General features: G+C 35.3%; 1 protein-coding gene and 1 non-coding gene across 2 annotated transcripts in view; both read left to right on the top strand.

Moving 5' to 3' along the window:
- LOC129001808 (rho guanine nucleotide exchange factor 12) overlaps nucleotides 1-26002 on the top strand; it is a 421244-nt gene that overhangs the window by 152068 nt on the left and 243174 nt on the right. The window lies entirely within an intron of this gene.
- Nucleotides 15285-15357, top strand: Trnak-uuu (transfer RNA lysine (anticodon UUU)). The gene has a single exon. It is a non-coding gene; the product is annotated as a tRNA-Lys (tRNA).

The raw sequence follows: 26002 nt of genomic DNA, 5'->3' as shown, positions 1-26002 counted from the left end.
GTATAGAAATTGAAGAAAATACCTAAACTAAAGTGGCTGAAAAAATGTCGATATGTAGTATCATTGACTAACAGATTTGTTTATATTTTATGTTTATTTCGTTCTTTCGATACTAATAGACAAAGGTTAAGCAGTTCAAATACTGATCATAAATTTGGAAATGAAAAACGGCTATCGCATTTACGTCAAAAAATTGATTGAAACATTATTTTCTCATATTGTGATTGAAATATAATAACACGTCTGTCTAATAGTACTAGGTGGCTTGTGCTATTTACAACGATGTCTGCCACACAGTGAGGTGGTTGTGGAAGCGTGTACGTTGTACGTTGTCGACAGGTGTAAGTGGATCAGCGAATCAGCATTGACTCAGCAATACCCAGCATACCGCCACAATGTTGAGCCTAGGTAGGGTCTTTTACTATGACTATCGATAAACAAGTTAACATCCCAGCCTTTTGTTTGGCCTGTTTTGGTAGTTTAATTTAGCCTCAGAATCAGTGTCAATGGCTGATTTATGTCGGAAAAAGATTTTGGAGCAAGTCAAACTGAAATGAGTAGGCATACCTATCTGTAGTGACAGATTTTATGACAAATCATAATACGGAAACGTATAGAATTCTATGTGGATAACTTATTTAACTATGTTCTACTTGAATAAAGATTTTGCTACAGCTGGTTCGTATGTATAATATGCCTCCCCTGGTATCTTAAAATCATGTGAGAAACAATAGTTGGTCAAAAACATTTACGATGACGAAACAGTAACAGTAGTACTGAAATTTTCAACGTTATGTCGTTTCACTTTTTTCAATTCATACGTTGTTATTAACCAAGGCCCCGCTAGAAAAACATTAACGCCAGGCTAATGCTTAACCTAGAAACCATATACAAAACCAGAGATTTTACGAGTTTCAAAACCTCCCGCCCAATTGGTTCAAAACATTGGGCAAATTACTATTGGTGTCGTGGGGCTCATTTCACCAGTTTTATTGTAGGCAGAGATGTTTCAGAATTCGTCCAAATCGGCTGGTTACTGTCACTTAACCATTATTGTGTTTTATAGTTTAGACTGTTTTAATTTCGATAAAACTGTGGAATCAGTGATTTTCAATCCAAAATATTAATGCAGCTTTTAATTATCAATATTAATTTTATACATCGAGGCTAGTACAGTTAATCAACTTTTCTTCGATATCGTCTTTAACTTGTAAAACAAATGGGTTGTATGCACGGTTTAGTTTATGAACCAGTGTACTCGACAGAAATCAGAATACTATTTCAGTATAATTTACACGTATTAGGTGAAACGTGTAACAGTTAATTGCATTGTTGGAAAGTATCTCATCATAATCCGTTAGGAGTCTTAAAATAATTTACGTATAATGATAGAAATTTAACTTGACCTGAGCTCGGTACGGTAAGTTTCCAATATTCGATGCTGAACAATGATATACAGAATGTTATTAGGCATTGTAATTGAACCGAGAACAGTGCAGGATATTAACTGAGATAGGCAATAACCTTCAGACGTAGCTGAGGAAATGAGCTAGTGTACAGTAGTTATATGTAGCACGTGTTCAAAGCACACGATACGGAAACTAAACCATTTGTAATTAGACTTCTTATAAAAAAGGTACTCAGTCTACACCTCATACTTAAAACATTACCTTTGCTTGATCGTTCTCTGTGGTTGCATGGGATTTGTTCACCGCCCACTGAGTGGTGGAGAATTTACCAATAGCCAACGGGTTTGGGCATTCGATTTTATTATGTTTTTTTTATTGTAATATTAACAGGCAATACCGGTAACATGTGCAATAATGACTTTCATAGTGGTTGACATCTGGGCAACTGGTTTTAAATCCTCAACAATACAATACAGTATATAACAGTATAAATTAATTAGAATGGAAGGACAAGTACGTAGATTGCCATTGCTGAAAATTTAGCTTACAATATTTAAAATTAAAGAAGAAGTTTGATTTGCAGTAGAACGGTCTTTTTATCTGCCTAAGATTTTCTCTTCTAATCTGTGGATGTACAGTAGTTCTAAATCGTGGTTCTTCCGAACACTCAGTCTACGGTGACGTCTCCTGATCGGTTGGCCATTAATTAGACCCAACTTTTTAATTATCTGGCAATACTGTACTGATAAATCTAAAGTATAAGCATGGAGGGCCTAAACCTTGTATCCAGGTGCAGCACATGTCAGAGCGTGACAAGATGGTCCGGCGTCAAGGTGACCCGGTGCCAAATAGCTCTGAACAATAAGGCTAAAATTGTAGTTAGGGCACTGATACAGTAGAGTGTATACTCTTTAATCTGTGATACAACTTACGTTATCGCCTTGTTGCCAATCTTGCCGGAATATCACTGCTTCCTCCTACCTACGCTTGTTCTGGCTGGAACGTGACGTCATTTTTCAGATTAGTTTGACGCCGGAGCACTTTGTCATCGCACCGCTTGTGTACCGATTTTGTTGAGTTATGTTCACATAGACAGTAGCGAGTGAAGGTTTGCTTGTAGTCATAGAGATATTTGGTGCTCAGATGGGCGAGTCGGTCCAATATTTAAACCACCTGATAGTCGATTTGCATCGTAATGTTGTAGATGCAGTTCTCGGTTTGACGGCTGTTGCGGTCTCATCGTGCGACAAAGAGATAAGGTAATCTCTGCAGCTGTAAAGTGAGCACACACGCCGGGCTATCACGGATATGGGCCGTATATTACTGCGTGGAGCGTGAGCGTGAGGTGCATTCCTCCTCCCACCCCTCAAACATACTACATACCTCCAGGCACGGGCGAGATCAATAGCAAAATATATTTTACTCTTAACACTTCTGAATGCTGTATGACTTGTAGTGGTATTTCGACTTCAGATAAAATCCAATTCACTATTTTCAAAAATGTGCAAATTTTACTTAAAAAGCACACTAGGCTGTTTAATAATTTTCACCTATTTACACGAATTAAAATTAATTTTAGCGAACGAACAATGAACGAACGAGAAGAACAAACACTATGAAAACTAAATAGCACCTGGACATTTTCCATCTGTGCCATCATACTTCTTTTGTCAACTAAATACTTGCCACGCATCTAGTATTTTTCTCAAATTTACATGATTACGATATTAAATTACAAAATATATGGTTATTACTGAAGCAGCATGTGCTCAATTTTACTGAACCTCGTAATAGTTTAAAGGTATGTGTTGATAGGTCAAACAGTATGTTGACATACTCTTAATTCATACACTAAACTACAATCCATACTCATATCATACCCTAAAGCTGATAAAAATTACAACATTCAGTGTAGAAAACAAATCCGCAAATTTCTGATATTCCGCGAGTCAGTTGCTGGCGTTCCTTCGTCCCTTCGGTTTGTACTCTAATATCAGCATACTTGGACAGCTCACGCTAACTTGGTTATTTTCCTCTTTATTTTCATAAAAATTATATTCATCTTTGAGATCTCGTGACTAGCAACAGTATTAGTTTTTGTAATGCGCCGATTTTCAGGTTGAAGGGCGTTTCTTGCGGAATAAACGATTTGTGGGATAATGAGTAGCCTATGAGCGTTGGTGTACACATAGTTTTACACCGTGTTACCAGTCAAGTTACTTGTTCATGTAAACAGTTGACTGACTAACTAATTTTTAAATTGATTTGATTTGATTTTACAACAATGCTGTATTTTACACTACATCTACTCCGTTTCTTACATTTATTTATTCAGAATTCATTTCCTAAATAGGATTGCTGAACATAACCGTTAATCTAATGGTCAATAAAAAGTGATTCTTATTTTATTCATACAATTTAAAATGGCGATCGACTGTTCGGCATCCGTAATTATAATGCTTATGTCATGTGCTAGGCACATTCTTTGACGGCTCTCAAAATTTAGTTTTAACTTCATTTCCACTACATCAAAGACATTTCCCTTTTTTAGTCTAGAAAGGTTGGTGAATTTGACTATTTCGACGCACCTTTTTTGTAACTGAGCTGTTAGCTGGATTGGTGAATCTGTATGTCTGGTCGGACCCTCAAACATTGGTGAATCTGTATGCGCCAAAGAAACTGTTAAAGGATTGTAAGACTTAACGACTACTAGTATTAGGTTTATTGCTTCATTGAGATAAGGGTCGTTAGCAACTCGTGTTAATCGTTTGGTTACGTAACTCAAGTTTAATGTAGAAGCTCACTAATACTGTGTACAATATTGTTAAATATTTTCTCCATATTTTAACAACATTTATACTAGTTTCTTTATCCTTGCACTTACATAACACTTACATAAGAGAGTAACGCGGTTCTTTGAATCTACAGAAATAGTTACACCCACTGTTGATGTATTAAAAGTTAACTATACCGATAGGTTTCATGGTTATATCCCGATTGCACAGTCTATTATTTCAAGATACATTTTTGTATATTGTGAAATTTAGTATTTCAAAATTTAATTACAAAATTAGTTGTATCAACAATATTTTCAGTATTTTTTTAAATTGTGACTAATTAACTAATTGACTAATTGTCTGATTTAATTGATGGAAACAAAATAAAACAGTGCTTCTGCACGTCTTGGAGTGACGGATTGTGAATTTGACCTAGCTTACATTATTAAATTATTTTCATAAAATTATGTTTCAATTTGTATAAAAAGACATAATTTACTTTATTTGCAACTTTACATTGTTTATCATGTTGAACGCTGTTTAGGTTTTAAATAAATCATGGTAACAAATTATTACATTTGTTATATGTTATACACTATAACTAGGCAGTCTCTTTGTTTCCTAAGGAAGATTGGAATTATGTTGCATCTATTTACACCTAAGAGTGTACCAGCTTACGCTTGGAGGTCATTGGAGCGTATTCGGACTCGGACATATTTGGTTCATAATGCATCCGTAAATATCAGTGGTATTTTCAGTAAGATTATTTAGAATGAATCGAATTAAGTATTCAATAATATTGAAATGATATGTTTTAGTATGGTCATTTGTGCACGCGTTTTTTTACAAAAAGAGATAAAAAAAATCGTTCACATAATAGTATAGAAGCCTACAACGTTAGGGGCTGCATGAAGAGGAAATTCCTGTAGCGGGCGACTTGACGATTGAATTCCCTACATGTCTCTTATATTGATAAATGCTTTCCCTTCTCTTTTCTCGACTGCTGTAGCTGTATTCCATTGCGTTTGGCTGAGGTACCGCCAGATTAGTGCACCAAAGTACTAGACCAACAACGTAACATGTCAGCTATTTTTAAGGATCTTTATAGAACAAAAAATTTACTTCGTTATGATCAAAAAGTTGTATTTTATTTATGATTTATAAACGTCGTGAAACACTTCAAAGAAAGATTTTTTGTAAAGCATAATTACCGGCCTAGGTGTTTATCGAATTCGTTACACGGGACTGGCCATTTCGATAGGTACGTACGGAGTTTGGCATCTACATGAAGATTGTTGTAAGTTTTGATAAGGGACTACATCAAACTCGTAGTCCATAAATCGTACCATAATCCCTATTTTTTAGTTTCCATACTCTTAAGTGCAGTTTGTTAATCTCTGTTTTATGTTTTTATCACTGCAAATCTTTGGTATTGTACAAGAAAAAAATTATTTGATCGTAATTTCACATACCATTTTAATTAAATACTTTGTAATCATTATTAGAGGCTTATCTTTGCATGAATATCGCCAATACGTTGCTTTGGAAATAAAATAAAACCGTATAAACACCAACGCACATTTTGCTGGTATTTCAATCTGACTTCTGAGTGCGGGTGAGATGAAGAGTGGAACCTGTGTAGCTTTTCGCGATTACTTATACGACCCTTATGATCAAGGGCCCCTTCTCAGTGCCTAACCAACTGATTATTACTATGCGTTCCTACAGTTGAATCCTTACAACTCAGTGTTCGATGGACTTCACCAAGCCAAACCCAAACTGATTGAACTTTAGCCACGCGTGACCCGCTGTTGATCCGTGGCTCGGCTCCTTTGCGATTAGTTTTTCGCATTTTACGGAGCCAAACTGGGTCTTGTCGACAACACGAACCCCTGCTGTAATTGCTGCACATTCCACGTTTTATTGGCTCCCCCCCTCACCGCCTCTCCCACCTAGGTGGACACGAGACAGTTGATCTGTTGAGCCGCGCGGCGGGTGTGAATGTGAATTTTCTGTTTTCTGTGACTAAGTCTTACCCGCAGTACTTGGTTTACGAGTTCCATTTCGTGTGAGTGAATTAAAAGATCGGTATGGATATTTCTCAACGTGGACGTGACACTTATCACTTAAGCAACTATTATGTATGCTACGATGCTACTGAGTGTACATGGACTCTGTTACACAGTTTTAAAGATAATCAGTTTCATCATTCTCATCACAATGTCACACTCAGCAATGGTAAACGATGGTTGTCAAATCCGTGCCCACCTTCACTTTGATCTCCTGGACATAAAAGGCTGCCGAGCAGTGTCCGTGTACTGAAATGTCCACATCACGTACGCCGGACGCCCTCTTGTCTGATGCAGCGGTGTATTATTGGCTTCTCTTCTAGAGAACTCTAAAACTAAATTTTGTGTGGGCTAGGTTAATTTTGGCTGTAATCAAAATTGTGTAAGTGAGTGTTTAAATTTAGAACAGCATGTTTTAATGTTTTTTTTTTTAGCCACAGGTTTTGCATTCTTGTAGTTCAACATGGTTCCGACTTTAAGTTGCCTAGTTACTTCTTCATTAGCATTTTACTTGTTGGTGATATCACATGAATTACATAGTGTTCTAAACCTGTCTGATATATTTATACCGTATCATTAACAAGACGGTAAATATATAGGCCTAAATAAAACAATATGTTACAATCGCGATCGATTTCGAATAGTCAAATCTGTCATCATCATGTCCAATTGGAGACAGTTTAGATTATTGACTTTAATATTAACTGGACAAATCATAGTAAATAATCTACAAAAAATCCCACAGTTTTTTTTTTTATTTCTATGACAAATGCGAGAAGGGGAATTTCGAAAAAAGAACAATATTTTTAATATGTAGCCTACTTTTAGAAAATACCATTACTTATATGTATCAGCTATCGGATCTATTCAAATTCCATCGATTTTGATTGAATTAATTAATTCCCAAGAACAAGCTTACTTTCTCCAGCGTCAGTCGACCGTGCCAGACAAGCGGTAACTAAAGAGAGCGCTTAGCTCATTAACGTACTACAAAGTGGCGACAAACGGAGTGGAACCCTCAAACCTAATAGAGGGCAATTATATCCACTGGATTAAGGCCACACAACAAACCTGTGATTATACGGTAGCTGAAATGTCTCCTTCGGGGTTCATATTATATTATTGGTATAGCTTCAAATGGTAAAGTTAAGCAATCGCTATCTCATCGTGTAAATTGCTCGATGTATTTACAATTTTTTACGATGTCCTTCGAATATTGTACACATTTTCCCTTAAAAACATTTTAAAGTTACATTTTGGTAATCGGTAAACATAAACGAGGACACATGTTAATGAGGGTCTTATTATCAATGTTTTATCATTCAAGGTTTGCCTTTCTATCTTCTAATTGTGGGGACAATTCCCTTTACAGTGATGATTTTGCTCACAAATTCCAATAAAAAGATAACATGTACTAACTGTTCTGTATTTTTGCCAAAAATATAGAAACATTAGTTTTTGGTGTGCATAAAGTTTCAATCTGTCAATAAAATAAAGTTTGCTCTAGGTTTTGGGGTGCAAAATCCGATACAGTTGTTCTAAATCAACAAATGTACAACTTAATATCCACACGACAAAATGAACTATATTCCACGCTGATTATTATTACCTTTTGTAGATTGCTTCAGAACCCCTTCCACAAGCACAGCTACAGGTGCACGAGCGTTGTATGTTTCGCCCTATAAAACATAAATTTTCCACCCTGTGAGCAGAAAATTTCAGCTCCACTCACCACTCTGTGTCATATTTCAAAAACGCAACTGAGGATTTGAAGTTTACACAAACTTTATTCACCTTGTGTTTCGTCGCGTGTCATTTAAAATATTTAAAATCATAAACTGCTTCTCAAAGAATAATTTATATATGATGAAAATATTTTTTTGAATAAATTATGTTACCAATTAGATTTAAAATGACTTCAAATTTACTCTACTGCAGTTGTTTTGAGTGTTCGCGATTAGAAAAGCTACTTTGGTGGAGTATGCTTGGCGGATTCGTCTGAACTAAGTTCTGACTGGTATTACAGTAAAAATCATTACCATCCATAGTGTTCTTTACATAAATTGTTGTCCAAATGGTCATACAGAAGCGTTAAGTAGTGCGAGCCCAGTATATTAAAGTTTGCACTTAGATCCGACCCTCAAATTATATTTCCTAGTCTTCTCAGAAGTACATTCCGTGATATTTTTATACTTCCTACCTAAAAAGGATTTACTTACTTTTTCACTATAGGCAAATCTTTGAGTACTCATAAGTACCTTTGTTCACTGTAGTTGTCAGTTACATTCCGATCTCTGAAGTACCGAATGTGCCGTATGTTTGGACGCCTGTTATACAGTTGATTAAAACCAGCGCCATAAAGATACTTACAAGGCAGGAATTGATTATTGGATCCAAACAGCTGATTGCAACACGGGCTCTCGGCACATTGCTCGGTGAACGCCTTTAACGGCACGAATGATTGGATGTGCAGCAGCAGCACACATGTGCCAAGTGTAATCGACCAAGCCGTTCCAACTCGCATACTAGGGACTCGGTGTTCCATTACGTTAAAGTAACAGTTCCAATTTTATACTCCTGTTGATAGTTCTCTTAGCGTTAGACTGCAATGTCCCATATCGCATACGTAGTTCTCAGTGTTAAGGCTGTTAAGATGTCAAAACATTTAATTGAATAATGTGTTATCTAGGCATATGTATGTGTTTAACTGATTCAGTATTTATACTTCCACAGAGAAACAAGTAACTTCTCAGTGTACTACGGACAGAACCAATTATTGCTTATCATGAAGTTGATTTTGATTTTGTTTTATTGAATCGATATACTGTGAAATGTGTCAGTTGAACTCCACTCCTAGAAGTTTGCAGAAATGATATTGTGTTTGGTTGTGAAATAAATCCTTCCAATGTATTTGTACACTCATTAGGTGTGCTGAAATATCGACTTATCTGTCTTAAGTGTCTAGATAACTGAAAAGTGATTGTGACTTAAAATGATTATCTTTCTATCGAGTTTGTACTTTTCATGACGTGCTAATAAATTTGAAGTAGGACCAAAATGGCCAAAATCAAAGAAAATTTTGGATACGATATGAATTGTCTCATAGTCTGGATATTCGCAGGAACTTAACCTATTATCCTACAATCAAGTACTTACTTACAAAATGTTAAGTATCGCTAGACGCTTTCCCCTCATATGGATGTGTTACTTTCCTTCTGTCAGAACTTATTCAAAAACCTCTACAATCTAGAACACTTCAGAGCATGTGCATAGGGAAGTAAGTCTTGAAAGCTTCTTAATCTGTAGTGAGGGGGTCCTACAGATGCATATGTGGCCACAGAGGAGTTAAAATGCCCGTAACCACTCTGCCACCGCAGCAAGGTAACAAAACGCTAGACGCGTAACCAGAACGTTCGGTACTCGGGTGGCCCAGGTAGCATCACAACGGAAGAATCTCACTCCCATATAAAAATATAGGGATGGTTTTATATAATTTTCTTTTCATACTTTCTTAAACCTGTCTCTATTTTTTTGCATACCTTGGGGTGGAAAAGGGGAGTAGTTTTATTCTCAATCAGAGTGGAGGGAAGGCGCTTTTACAAAAGCTGTAATAAGCAAATAACCCTAGAGTAGGATTGACTTGGAATACTCTAGCTAGATTAATACATTACCCTAGCAAAATGTTGACATAATCTACTCGAACTGAAATAGAAAATCCGAAACTCGAATAAAAAATGCGTCAGTTGAAGTTCTGAGTTTCTTTCAAACGAACGTTTCTCGTCGCAACCACGAATGTTAGAATGGTAATTGACTTTATCCGATTGACAATCAATTACTGTATCTCGGTTTATTGGTTTTCGAATTACCACTTAAACGTTTCATTGAGTTAAATTTAGTTGCACTGAGGCGTTTGTACAATTTTATTTGACAGCCTTAATAGAGTGGCATAAGCTTAAACTTTTTCGTTTTTCTTGATCTCTTAAAAGAGTTTTATCACGCTAACCCATTAGGCGACCTCTTAGTTTAACGTAATTGCATTTGACGTTAAAATTTAAGTTTTAAAAATGGATAATGGTCAGGATTTTAAAGTTAAAAGACTGTTGTGACTTCGTTAATTTTAAGGTGAATTATACAAGTTATTTCCCGTTTCTAGGGTTTAAGAGGTTATATTCGGTATGGGCTTTAATGATCTAGGAGAAGCCGAGGTTGGAAAATGAAAGAGTGTCGTAAAGACATTTTTTAGCCTGTTTGTTTGAAACTATATTATATTTCGTAGTACTGAGCAATCTAATCAAAAAACGTAAATGTTTTACTTAGTTTGCCTTTAAAAATTAGCTTTCAAAATATTTGCAATACTGTATTTATTTTACCACACACGAACAGCTGTCGCATTTTGTATACAAATATGCAAGAGGTTTTATTCCAGTTCGCCAATACAATAAGTAAAAAAAACTCAAATTACTACTGGAATGGTTGTGTTTCAAGTTGTCAATATTGTTGTGAAATATGCAATGTGGCACGGCAATAAACAATATTATCTTGGTATTGTGATTATTATCAGCAAAATCAGCTGACTAACTTTGAAATTTTCAGCTGATTTACTCAGCTCCAGCTAATTCTTTTGTTTCCTAATAAATAAATAGGTATTACAACGTAACCCACCAACGCATGTATTTTAAACAGCCGCAGTGTAGGCTAAAATATTTTGATTTTGGTTTATATTTAGCCCAAACCTTTACGTTATACCTTGAACTATTGATACAACCGGCACATAATCAACGTCTTAGTCCATACTATCGCTGTGAATCTTAGATCAACTGTTCTTAATGTTGTTATATATCCGCTAATGCTGCTGTGTTACTAGCATTTCGTACGTAGAATTGCAGAAACAACTGGAAACTACCGAGACAGCAGAGCACATCGAGTACCACTTGACTCTATAAGCGATATTGGAGTGTCTTCAATGCTGCAGTGACGTTATACGTTCGATCGTTCCACTTCGTGGTCGGTTGGTAATTGCAATGAGTATAATACCATTACCTCCCAGGTAGAACAGGTTGGTATCTCTGATAGCAAAACACGACCCTTGATTTATACAATTAGACTGGTATACACGTGCTTAGCAGCGCGGTGACTATAGAGAAGCAGTTATTGTATTACCATTGGTTAGGAAAAATAAATTTGTTCCTATGGTAACTGGATTATTAAAGGACAATCAAACGTAGGCCTACTTTAAAATGTCCCCGCCGCAGCAAACCTGCAGACTAAGCGAATTTCCATTTGCCTGAATTGATTTTAAATTAAATCCATTTAAATAACATTATGTTTAACGAGTACCTAGATTGCTGCTACAAGGAGGCTAATAAAGTGTGTCTTTTAGTAAAATATTAATAGCTTAGAATAAAATAAATAAACTTGCCAAATTTGATAAAAATATATCCATAAACAAGCAAACTAAAACATTTTACAATATTCTCCATAAGAATAACATGGAAATTTTGAATTTACAGTTTTTTAATTTTCTCCGTAACCAATAGCCGTACAATAACTCATTAATATACTAAATTATTTGTTTTCTAACTCTCATGCTCTAGAGAGAAATATAGAAATTTTGTGTTTTTTGAGGGTCAAAAATAAGAAAAATCTATTGGTACCCCAGAAAACCCCCCGTAAAACCCCGTTCCTATAGTACAATCATACTGGTTCGCGAACTCATATGAATGGAACCTTCTTGTGTAAATTTCACTGAAAATTTATAGGAAGCAGAGAGAACATTAATTTGGGCTTATGTAGACTATAATTGATCATTCAATGTTTACAAGTACTTTTCCCTCGTGGCACCTTACGTAGACAATTCTTTTGCTTATTTATTTCTAAGAGAAATTAATTTCAATAAGCAGTTTCAGCATTGTATCCTGTAGTATTGAAAAACGTATCTACTGTACATACCTGAGACCGAGGATCTATAAGGTTTTGCATCCTAGTCTTGTAAAAATATTGCAAAAATAGAAACTCACCCCTGCCTTCATGTACTGATAAATAACGGGTTGTGTTAGAAGTAAAAATAAATTGTATCAAAGTATATCGAGCACGTACTTCGATTGCAGTTTGTAATAATTGACTCAATGCGGCCACTAGTTCGATTACAATGTCGGATCGCAAAGGAACAGCTTGAGTGTATTAGCGCTTATGGCAGCAATATCTGAGGAGTCTTGTGTTATGTCTTCAATAACATTGAGAGCTATTGGATATTGGATTGCACTTGGCATTGGAGGAAATCACCTTAGGACAGGTCTGAATGGACCATTACATGTAACATTATAATGTATAATCTCACTTAGACGGTACAAAGTGACATTGTAAAACATGTAATGTTAGACTTGTAGCATTATTACTAAATATTGAAATAAACCTAAGCTTTTTTATTGAGAAAAATCGTTCACAATGTAGTGGCTTCTTAGGCCTGTTTCACATCTACCCGACTGCCGGGTGCCGGGTGTCGTTTAGCCGGCAATGGGGTGAAGAAGTATATATGGCACCGTTCACAAATGCACGGCATGTGTCGTGACCGGTTAATCACTTGCCCGGCTGCCGGGTACTAGTCGAGGGATGCCGGGTGCCCCCTCGGCGAAGGCCGGCAGCCGGTGCCGGGTAAACAAGCCGGCTACTACAGTGGGTATAGCGGCCCAATGTGACTGTTCACATCAACCGGCACCTGCCGTCTGTCGGGTACACCAAGAGTACTTTTAGTTCAGTTCTTTGTAATTAATGTGTATTAATTTTGGGTATTTGTTCGCAAAGTTTTGGTCATGTCCATGAATAGACCATGAACTACTTATTAATTTAGTTCAAAAGCAGAACTATTTGAATTAAATAAAATTTTTATTCAATTTATTTTTTGATTTTATTTTATTATATGATATTAAATTAAATTTTACTCAAATACATGTCACAACTAATGTCACAACTTAAACCATTATTATCTTTGAAACGGTTAGGTTAATGAAAAAAAATCACAAGAATAAAATCGTCTTAAAATTACATTTCCTACCGGAATACATAATAAAATACAGGGTTTAATAAGAAAAATCAAAGTTGGCGGCCATATTGGAAAAATGGCGGCAAAAACAATTTTTTCGACTTGACTAAAATTTTATAAACAAAAAATCCAAGGCACTTACCATTTAACTTTTTTTGATATCTCTCATGGTTTTCGAATAAAACGGCTGGCACACTTATATCAATCACCCTGTATAGGTACTTTTACGAGTTTTTATCTACTTTTTTCTGTCCTAAATACTCTTGATAACCTTCCAATAGTTACTCTTCTCTCCCATAACGCGTTGCGATATTACTGGAGAATGTTCTCCTTTTAAAGAGTCATGAGCTTTGTCATTTTCCGATAACTTAGTAGTTCACAGTCTAATGCTTATTTACATTTCGCCTGTACTCCCGCCAAAAGAGGTGTGGAGGTGACGATATCCCCGCCATTTGCGAAGCTTGACCGCTCCGAAGCCTCACGACCGCGTGTAAGGCTTCTCTTGGACTTTTAACGTCTCGAAGGTTTTGTACTCGGTCAATGACAACGTGTGTATCAGTTTGAGTTATAGTAAAATAACAACAAGCCAATTATTCGTTCCTAATTCCACTTTCCAGTACAGCCCTTATGGAAGAAAGTCAAATTCGCTAACAAAGATAATTGAAGTTTTACGTTCTCGCTTTGTAAAATTTTTTTCGAATCCCAAAGTTGTACAACCATTTTCCTAACATGTGTTTTGTAAAATTAAGTGTTTTGTGAAATTTGTCGTCATTATATGAATATCATAAGTCACCGATGTCGTAAATACATTCGACGTTAATTTTTTACACATGTATTATGTTGGGTCAAGATTAAATTGAGAAAAGAATAGATGAATCGTCGATGTTCGAAATAGCTTGGCTTATCGGTGTCAAAAAATCACGTTTAAAGTCGTTTATAAAAGCTTTTAACTAAACTCTTTAGAAATGGTGTTAAAATAGTATTAATGTAGAGACAAGTTGCAGAACTAAGGAGGAATTTAATTCTTCTTGCTAGTGACAAGCTAAAGACATGTACTGTATATCGTTGCCATTTCATTGAAAAGTATTAAAGTATACAGTAGTTAGACCACCATTTTGCAGTGATACGAAACACCTATGTTTACACTTTTTTCCATTGAAATGTTAGAAACAACCGTGAAACCTTGCAGTGTAAAATGCAGCAATAGAAAGGTGTTTTCCCTTACCTAATAATCGTATTATTAAACTATACTTCATAAACAACTTAGTTAAATACAACAAGATTAAAATAGTTTATAAAAATTAACTGTGACTATAGGTGTGTTATAGCTGGACTCGTGGACCGGTTATGCTACGGTTGTTGAGAGAGCGTGTTGTGCTCACGGTTGGGTTTATGTTCGTATTTATTATTTGCACAACACGTACAGTATTTACAGTATGATTCGCTGACTGCTGCCATTCTCAGGTTGTTTGTTATACAAAGCCACAGCCTCTGTCGTTGACCCTACATAGCTAGGTGTTAACAAGAATCAGTTACTTTGGAACTGTTACTCATATTTGCTAACAACTAATATTTCAACACAAGAAGAATGAACATCATTTTCCAATATAGGTTGTCTTACTTTGAATATATTTAATCTCAAATCTACGTAATTAAATAGGCCTACTGATTTTTAATGTAGGATACTCTTCTTCAATCTACTTTATGTACGTATTTGAGACAAATTTACGCGTATGTGATAAATTTACGTATGTTTGGGAATGATTTACTTACATTTAAACTAGAATTAATATAATTTGATGTTTTACGTCCCTTATGTAATCAGCTAATTTACGTAACATTCAACAAACGCATGTAAATGTAAAGTCTCGTATACATCTGTTTCCACCATCGACATATAAAACTAACAGTTAGTTTTATGTCGATGGTTTCCACTGACAATGCTCAGTAGTAGCGCCCGTATTGATGTTAGCAGACGCTTGCCTGCAGAGCCCGGATAGCTCAGTCGGTAGAGCATTAGGCTTTTAACCTAAGGGTCCAGGGTTCGAGTCCCTGTTCGGGCGTTAACTTTTTGTTGACTTTATTGGTTCGTTTTATTATCAGTATATGTTCTTTAGTAACATTGTCGATAAATTCATGAATATTTTCAATTTATTTACATTTTACCATTATTTTGGTATAGGTATGTAATGTAATTCCCTGCAGGCTTTTTAATAACTTAATATTACATTTCGCATTTCTGTGGCTTTATATAACTACAGTACCCTACGTCGTTTATTTTACACTGTGAACGTTTTTATTTATTTTTTTAACAATTGCTGGTTTGAATACCATTTTATATTGATAAAAATTGTATTTAGATTTCTTTAAATATGATAGGATTATCACTTTTTTAATTTCTGAGGAACATATTTCTCATATTTATTTTTTCCTTTTTACTAATTTACATTTTTGCTCTTTTAATTTAATTAAATTTAATTTTAATTTTATTATTTAATTTAATTTTTAATTTAATTTTAAAAATTAATTTTTAACTTTTAATTTTTTTTAATTTGCTTTATAAGTAAACTTTTTATTTGAAACAAAATTAAAATAAATTGTTGTATTTACAGTTCAGTCCTGTAAAATTAATAGTATTTGTTTTGGTGTTCATTAAAAAAAATTATTTACTTTTATTTATCATAAAACTACTTTTATACCGAGAAAAATAACTACCTACAAAACTTTGCATATACTTACTTTATTGCAAAATAAAACGACAATTATTGAAAATGAATAAAAACGTCCACAGTAAAATCAATTTTCTCTCAACAGCTGTGAATCGTCTGCAACAATGATGCATACTGTTTAGTGATTGGCGCACTAGTGCCATTTTGACTAGTGAAGTGTCACTAGTGTTAGTGATGGTGAAGTGAACTAGTGATCTAGTGATGCTATGGTGTGTCTCCCGGGTGTATGGATATCCTCTGCCCCCCATACATGGAAAACCATGAACCCCATAGGAGCGGGACGCTGAAACGCAGCAGCAGCTTCAAGAAGATTCTCAAGCTATTGGGATCAGGTATGTGTTCAAATGAGATTTAGGCAAAAGAGTGTATTTCAATAACACAAATGAGTAGTAATGTAAAATTAAATTTGCAATGATGTGTAATTAAATATTTTGGTTACGAACGAGCGTCTTTAGGTAGGCTACTTACCTCACGATCAATTTTTTTTTATATTTCACGATACAATTTTGTCTCTTTTTTAATTATTGGTGCATAAACAAACAAGAGTGTACACATTTACTGGGTTTGCATATTAATAAATGGTACTAGTCAATATTTTTCATTGTATTTAGTAACTCATTTTTCCTTTTATGTTTGAGAACACTTTGAAATACACCCATATACCTTTTTTACCAATGCATTCACTTAACATAGGACCTATTACGAACAAACCAATGGGAAGGTGCAAAACGGAACACTTAATATTTTAACCTTTGAAAACACACTCATATATTTACCAATTCATTCACCCAACATAGGGACTACTAAGAACAAACTAAAGGGAATGTGAAAAACGAAACACATATTTTCCTTCAAAAATTAGACAGCTATAAAATAATTACTAACAACTCAAAAAATTACTATTTAAGCTCCTCCAAAGTCTTCCTTACCTAATGAATTGAAATTATAAAAATACAGTTCCATTAAATCAATTGTTAAGTTTTTGTTATTTATTTTAAATATATAAATATACTGTATTTCAATTATTAACTTTTTGCACATACACATTGGTAAACTAAATGCATGTCGCGTGTTTTGGGATCTGCTTGGAAATATTTCTCTCTTGGGCTCGGTCATGATAATTGATGATCATACATGCAATTCCAAGCAACTCTTGCGTTTATCTTTAACTCTATTGGTATTTCAAACGCATTTTAAGGGGCGGCCTGAAACTTGGTTTCGTAACCTAAAATAAGTTACACCTTTGGCTACATCATCATCATCATCATCATCATCATCATCATCAATGATACAGCCATGTGACAAATGATGTCTCGGCCAGGATCGTTTCCGCTTCGGATAGAACTGGCAACCTTCAAATTTCAGTAATAGTGTGTTTTTTCATTCCTGTCTCTCGCCTACATTGGTACTGTATTCATGAGTTGGCGCCAAGTGAATGAGAAGCGGTCAGCAGGCGGGACGGACACGCTGCAAGGCGCAAGGCCTGTTGTCTTGTGAGAGTTGTCTATTTTCATTTACTTGGCACCAGTTTTGGCAGTGTACCTCTACAGTCGAGGTCTTGGTGGTTACATACACTGTTTCATCGCTCTGTCGAAATATCTGACACGTGGTCCAACCATAACTACGTTCTACTCGCCGAACCCTTGACTACCTCGTTGTTTTCTGAGTCTGAAATATTTTTCTGTGTAAATATTGCTTCAGTGTTTTTTGAAAGGAGTATTCAAGCTTTTGACAACATTTTGAAAACAACTAATTGATTGATTCTTCTTTCAGTTCTCATGTTTGTGTTCTTCTCAGTTCTATTGTTCATCGAGATAAACAATATAGCTAATTCGTATTCCTTTTGGTTTTCATTTTTGTGAATTCTCATCTCTAAGATCTGTTGTTGATCTGTTGTGACACAGAAGCAGACAACCGTATAGCATATTTCGATATGAAAACGAAAAGAAAGTTTGATGCCCTCGCGTTTTGTTGTTACTGGTTGTTAATGATTTGACTATGGCTGTACCAAGGGGATCAATTCCTAAATATCAACTGTTAAGTCCTGTTTCGAACCTTCAAGAAGTTTACAGGCTCCTACATCTTTCCTCCAATCTCATTAATCTATCTTCTTGTTTAGGTTAACTATTTTCAAATAGGTTACCTTTTCCCACATTCTGCGCTCCAATGTTCGCTCTCACCTGTGATATTTTCAAACTTTTTCTCCTGTTAACCACCTTTACAACTATTTTCGGAACTCGTTTTTGTCAGTGCTTTAAGATTGTTAACTTAACTTTTTTTGTGGCTATTTTCCCATGTCACGTTGTTTGAAACGTATTCTTCTTTTAAATCTTTATTTTAAAAATATTTCAAAAAATACTCCTATATAAACTCTCAACCTTATAGGTCCAACTTTTTCTTAACTCTCTTATTTAGGCATTGCCCTTATATTTTTCAATTCTCCTTAACCCAGAGCCACCCTTTTCCAACTTTTTGTATTGCTCGTATAGTCCAGCTTCAAACCCAGGTTTACTATTTTTTCCAGTTTACCTCTATGTACACTGTACAGTCCCTCTCTTGGAAGGGCAAAGCATAGAGATGCTGTGCCCTTCCACTCTACCTCTCTTTTCTTCGTTCATCCCTATACAACTCCCTTTTTTTTATCTGTTACCCCATGGCACATATCCTATCCTCTCAGACCTAGTTTTATACTTTTCCAGCTCCCCTTATCGCTATGTAATTCCCTAATATAGCCTCATTCCCAAACTTACCCTTTTCCGTCAATTTTCTGGTCCAACCCAGCTTCCTACTTTATCAATCCTCAGGTATACCGGTTTCACACTAGTTACCCTCAGTTTTACCCTGTCCCCCCTTCCCTTTGTCACATTTCCCCAGCACGTGTCCGCAACTGTAAGTGGACCGATGCGTCTGCTGCTGCTGCTCTGTACTCTGTACCCCGATCATGTCCCTCGACCTCTCAATACCCAGGTCAGGTACTGGGCGACTTTCCCCGCCACTTGATTGACAGCTACTGCGGTAAATGTGACAGCGGATGACACTTGACACTCCGCTATGGTTAATGAAGATTGTTTATTTACAAGTGTCTTCAGGCCCGCACATTGTTGGCATTTTATCCGTCACTTTTTTCATAGACTTTCCAATAAAGTGTTGTTACTTGCTTTGAATCTACCATGGGAATGTTGTCCTTCCATGCGGGAGTAGATTTCTGTTTAAAGAAAATCCCATAGAGCTACCGCAACTTAAGTACGTTGGGTAGGTAGGTGACGAATAGATGTTTGGACCCACCTTCATTTTTCCCTGTTCCTAACGACCCATATAAAATTCCACTTTCCATTCTAGCCATAGGACCTCCATTTAAAAGTTCTGCATGACTGGTGACATTTAAGCTCATCATCAGCTTAGAATCATTCAGCAAAAATAAAACACTACAAGAAAGATCACTTGATCATTGCTGTGCAGTACTTATAAAAGTAAGTGACGGAACTGGGATTAAGACCGACAAGTGCGATTTGATGATTTTAACCTGACTAGCTCCATTGGCTGGACCTTAAATTTCCCACGCCCACTTCTTAACAGCGTATAGTGATTATGTTTTAAATAGTGCTTTTGAAGTTGAAATAAAATGTGATTTTATAACTAAAACTGAGATGGTGAATTGGCTTTAATGTTTTAAACTTTGCAGAAGAAAGTTGGGTTTTACTGGTGAACTATTAAGAAAAAGGTTTTAATGTATTTTAAACTATGAACTGTAGGGTAGAATTACATTTTTAACCGTCAAAATAATGAATGAAATGGAATTTCAATGGTTTACTATCTTGTATCCCATGTCAAGCAGTAAACTGGGTTAAAATAATTGTATGTTTAAATATGTTTTAATATGTGTAACGTGGAATTGATCGAGATCGTTTAACTGGTGAACTAATATTGTTATTTAGAAATGGAGGTTTAACGAAAAAAAAACTGGAGTAAAATGGCATAAAAGGTAAATGGATTTATTGACTGTTAAACTATTAAATAATTTGATTTGACGGAATATCGTGGGGTAAATAGGAGTTTCAAGTGGCAAATTATAACTTTAGGATGAAATTACTGTAAATTTTGACAGTTAACCTATTGAACCAAATGGGATTTCAGTGGTGGTGGTTGAAACGACGTATCAAGAGAACAGCTGGGATTTAAACGGGATTCTTCAACGACGGGATAGATACCCGTGCTGATAATGAATCACTCGTTGCCCAACCTGGGATTGGTCATCGGTGGTCGTGTGCGATGTGATTGGCCAATAGTGGTCGTGATTGGAGAGTCAAATAGGTTAAACAAAGCCTTATACATCACTGGGCACGTAACAGGCCCGACGCACTTCCTGGGCACGATGACGAATATTGCAATCGATCGTATAATTGAAACGTTAACGCGTGACGATTCGCAAATAATATCTTAATCTTGGCTGTTGTGTATTCGATTTGGATTGTATAGACAGAGACTGTAATTCAAAATTTAAAAATTCTCCTAAAAACCTAATGAGGAAATGTTTACTAATTTTTAAGAATGTTAGTTCATCTCCGAAGAGTGTCAAACAGTTTGATTGTTCGAAACTAGACCCAGCTGTCTCTGGTGTAAGAGACAGCTGAGCTTAGTTAGCTACAAAGTTATACAGATCATCTCACTATATTCTACACTCACCTTGTACCGACATACACTGATTCATTCATATTCAGCTTGAAATAACCTCACAGCTGTTCATCATTGAAGTATTGATTGAATAATTGAACATAACTATTGACTATGTTGTTGTATTAATAGTCAAAGATATAACACATACATTTAGATGCAACAGTACATGTGACCCTAAAATCAAATGCAATATTGGCAAGTCTACATTAAATTATTTTGGCTTTATATTCCTCATTGCATTTTCCACAATGTAAACCTTTTGATTTACAACAAACTTACGCTTTTTATAGCCGAAGTACTGTTTGTAAACTCACTTCTGTTAAAGAAGTTGAAAGTTTTTTTTTTTTACATTTAAAGAAATATAGTAGCATAGATAAAACATACTCCCTTAGAAGATTTCTCATCCTTATGGAACAGCTGAAGACAATTTTATTGTTAGTTCCTGTACGGTTTATGTAGAGGTCGTGTTTTGTTTACAATTAGTTTCCCGGTTTTACCACCATTTAAAACCTTGCTTAACCAAATAATACGATCTAATCATAAACAATAACTTGTCCCCTAGTTATATAACCAAACAGTAAAGCACAAATCAAGAAATTAACCCTAAAATAATAGAAACAAAGTTTCGTCGACACTAGCGCCCATGTGTCACGTACATGAACTAGACACGAAAAACGTGCTTCAAAATTTACAATGGAATGAGAAGTCTACTTGTGTTGGTTAGTCTATGATAGTAGTCTTTAAAACAGCTTGTTTTTAAATTAAATAAATCTTCTAGGCAACACTGATTAAAGGAACCGAAATGGACGTCTAAGAAGTATTTATAGATGTTGAACTACTTCATCTTTGTAATTTAAATCATGAATGGTTGCATGCACGGATATTAGAACACAAACTGTATGCATCATTAACAGAAACAAATGACGTCACTGACCTGAATGGCCAGTAATAATAGGCGTACAGCTTAATTGGACGTTTTTTGTCAGTTACGTTTAAATAATGATAAAAACATGTTTAATTTCGGGCCAGTGACATAATTTCGTTTATTATCCATACCATTCATGTTATAATACTGTACTCGTGGTTCGACCGTAATCCCAGCCACAACATGTCTTGTCCCATATCAGCTGACTGTCAAGGTCACAGCTGTTATCAGCCAAGGTCAAACGTCACTCACCTGTCCCGGGGAAGGACGCTGATGATTTGCATAAGATTGAGTCAACAACGTCTTCTTCCTTAAGTATTTTCACCACTGATTGTTGCGTTGACTTTACTGTGTGACCTTGAAATTATAGGTCTAGTTACTCGCGGTGACTATTGAGTCAGTTAATATCCGGTTGAATCAAAACACTGTTTCAAACACATTCAACCTAATTTTGGTACTCGATTACATAATAACTAATTCCATGATTTCCATGAGGACCGATGCCACCAGGTATGGCACGGTTTAGTGTGTATACTCCACCTATATATATTAATTAGAGACCTCATCCTACACTCATCTCCATTCATACTTAGCTTAAAATACCTGCATTCGTATGGTCGCCATTTCAAAGTAAAGTATTTGATTTTATTGTTTGATTTCTTTAATTAAAATCTGATTTCTCATCTACGATCCTAACTCTCCGATGATCTCACTCAAATTGCTAGGCATGCGGGTAGCAACCACCAATGTATGTGCATATGTAAAGATCGTAATTCCCAAACCGGTTAATTTACAAGCAGGGATAGCAAGTGCCCAGTAACAAGTTTATATCGCCTTTCACATGAGTTATTTATCGTTAGCATACATACAGTCATAAACTGAAACGAAGGTAACCGAAGAAAATATACTAATGAGGTTCTGCCACATGAAAGAATGTCTTAAAACACATTAATAGGGGTTCCCTTGATATATTTATTTCTGAAAATGATTAATGTGTTGTCCTTATTTACTTTTTAAAGCGTATTGTCACACTTTCGTAAAGATGTAGAGTGCACTATTTCCTATTCATTAAAAATGTAATCATATTCGACTATACTCATGTATATTCGTTTAAATGCATTTGTTACTTTGATGTAAAATTATGAATAAATTAGTAAGGGATAATAAGGGCTGCTGTACTTAGCACAGATACCTTAAGCCATCCTATAATAATTTTTGTTTTTTTTATGGTACTTGTAGCTCATTTAGGTGATTTACCTCAAGAAGGCTTTCCATCCGAATCACGTAAGCATTCCCACCTTACCCCGTGGATCATTCTGATTAATAATTTTTCCCTATTGTTATTCCTATTGTTTTTCCCAATCTAATTTTTATTTTTTCCCAATCTCAACGGAGACTCTTATTTCATAGTCAGTCTACGATCGGGTCTGACCAGTGTGACTATTTGAAATAAATTATGTACATTTAACATCGTTATTTATGTGAGGATTAAACAAATTTGGTATCGTATGGAAGACGTAGTTTGTTCAATTCGTATATTAGTTCATTTAGCTGCATGTAGAACGCTCTCATTAATCTAGAATCACAGAGACATGTGAAATGTGGAATCTACATGTAGAACGCCCTGATTTACATTTGCCCCCGGTGTGTAAATGCAGTGTAGTTGCTCACATTAAAACCCCGTTGCCAGAACTGAGAACCAGTCGGAGCGGTTGGCGATCATCTTCGATCCTATTATTATTTATGCAGGTTGCTCTCTTCTGCACAGTTTCCTGCAATTTCACAAACCGTCCTATTTCCTGGACACTGCTTCAGTTAGAAGCGTCATGTAGATGGGATGAATTTGATTTGACAGATTAATATTACTATTTTCAGCCAAGTGTGTTGTAGTTGCACAATGTGATACTGTATCTCAATATGAGAGAATTTGTCTCTTTTTAACGTACTTCTTTAAGTAACTGCATATTTGGGCCATCATCTCATCTCCCATTCTTCCAATACAGTATTATTTTGTTATTAGATTTCGTAAACTAGTATATGGGGTTAGAATAAACTAAACCCATTTGTGCCCTCAAAAATAAAATTACACTAAAATAACTTACTTTAGTTAACTGGCTAACTTGTTTATAGATCCATATTTTTGTTGGCGTAATTCTACGATAGTGAAGGCGTAGAAAAGATGTTATAAAATGTACAGCATAATTGCCTTTACGTTGATTGTACAAGATAATTTGTTCTATTTATGTGCAATGTGCTATTGTGTGTGGAACTGGGTTCCTTTTGTATAAGGGTGTGTTTTATATGTATGCACTTTTGTATATTTTACCACATAGCTTTTTGTACTTATTCATCGATGTAAAACTAAGAAAGGAAATAAGACCCAACCTCTGGATGAATATCCTTATATACAGAAAACTTTTTGATTTTCCTCGCGAAACTCATCAAGCTCAAAACTCAGTCGAATCTCACTTCAACGAACAAGAACAAAATTACATTACTTTAGCGAAGGATTTGTTCTTTCCACCTTAACTGACAATCACATCTGTGTAGTTACAAGAGCGTGCTGCGGTTACAATTGAACTGTATCAAGTGTTGATTGTAATTTCATAGACAGCTTAAATCGATTAGTTTGTATTTTCTTTTTATTCCGTGTTTAATGTCACTATTTTAGTTAGTAATTTGCTTGACATTTCATACAAAAGAGTATTTCTACAACTTTTGACTTGTTTACGTAGGTACAGTAGTAACTTCACTTTGGATGAAAACAGAACACTTTGCAAACAAAACAAGTATACCAAAATGTAGAAATTTTAAATACTGTACTAAAACTTATTATTTTAGAACATGAAATTGACTTGATCTTTATGGAATTATTTGGGTTTTTTACTTGTTTCATCTTCAAGTAAAATATAGTATCTTCTAATCTATCTTATTGTAATGCAAGAAATCTCGCGCGATTTCACCCAACAATTAACCCCACAGTATTTATTTTTGCCGTCATAGTCTTGCTGTTTTAAAATAAGACAAAATGTTAACCTCTTTGTTTCCTTACTTTATTGGCGGAAATTCGTATGTTTTAGAAGGAAACAAAATTGCAATTCAGGAGACATGTTTTCCCCTTATGTGGTATCCCAATTCTTACAGTACTGTATCCTAAACTTGAATAAAAATTCATATCCGTTTTGTACCTTGGCACACCTAAACACGTGTGTTCATGTTAAATACATGGAAGTAACTTAAAAAAAAACCCCTCTCTCAAAAGTTTGCACTAAATTAATTGCAAGTATTAATGTGGAGGTAGGTCTTAAAAAACAAATCTTTATGGCAAACAAATTTGACATTAGTCTACACTTTATTCTCTAATTAGACCTATCCTAGTTCAGTGTCACATGTATCAAACAGTAGCAGTAGTTACATGTGTTTAACGTGTTGCTACAGCGTCGTGGCCTGTCACGTATAATATTACACGTACAAGATTTACACGTGCATTAAATGACACATTTGTCTACGTTTGCCGGCTTTCTTGAAGTCGTGCATGGGTCTACATGTCTTACAACACTGCTCTATAGTAATAACAATTAGGTGGTACGTGCTGATGCAGCAATCGGTTTAAATCGAAAATAAATTGTAGTTAATGTAAGTAAGCGCAAGTCTTGTGACAGAAAATAATATGTGTTATCAATTATGCTGATTCTTAGGGTTTACTATCGTATCACAAAAATTTTGAAAGAATTTTCTAAACAAAAACCCAAAATAAAAAAAGGGTCTCTCTCTAGTTGTTTCGTAGTACTATTTACTTTTATTAACTTAAATCAAAGTATTTTGTCTATCAAAGAAGAAATATTTTCATAATTTATTAGTTACGTGTTATTTGTAAACATCAACCCTTCACAAGATTTACTGTAATGATTTAAAACCAGTCACATTACATCAAAGATTAAGAACAAATATTGGGAATTGTTAAACGTAGGAATCAGTAATGAATATGTTTAAACGTACATCTCAAACCAACTTAACCCTTACCGTATTTGAAACGGTACTTATACAGTTTCCTGTGGTGATAAATTATTGGTAAGCTTTTCCTAACTGCTTAGCGACGAAGAATGAAATTAGTCACGACGAAAAAAAATTATTACATAATTTATGTAATTCTCACCATCAATTTCCGTAATATATTCAGCAGCTCTCCAAAAATCACCGTTGTAACGACGTAAGGCTTTCACCCGGTGATAGAATATATTGAATTATATTATCAAAATTTAAATCACACTAGCTACAGGGCGATCTGCGCGAGTGCTAATTCCCCAGACTGGACTCCAGCGTTGTAGATCGTGATGTCTTCTGGCGTTGGCTGACCTCTGCTTCTTTATTCCTTGAGAG

The sequence above is a fragment of the Macrosteles quadrilineatus genome, unplaced genomic scaffold (genome assembly GCF_028750875.1).
Source record: "Macrosteles quadrilineatus isolate MER2022 unplaced genomic scaffold, UCM_ALF_1.0 Scaffold_8__2_contigs__length_117827958, whole genome shotgun sequence".
Lineage (NCBI taxonomy): Eukaryota > Metazoa > Arthropoda > Insecta > Hemiptera > Cicadellidae > Macrosteles > Macrosteles quadrilineatus.
Note: the sequence above shows the minus strand (reverse complement) of the source record. Positions and strands in the feature narration are given on the sequence as shown.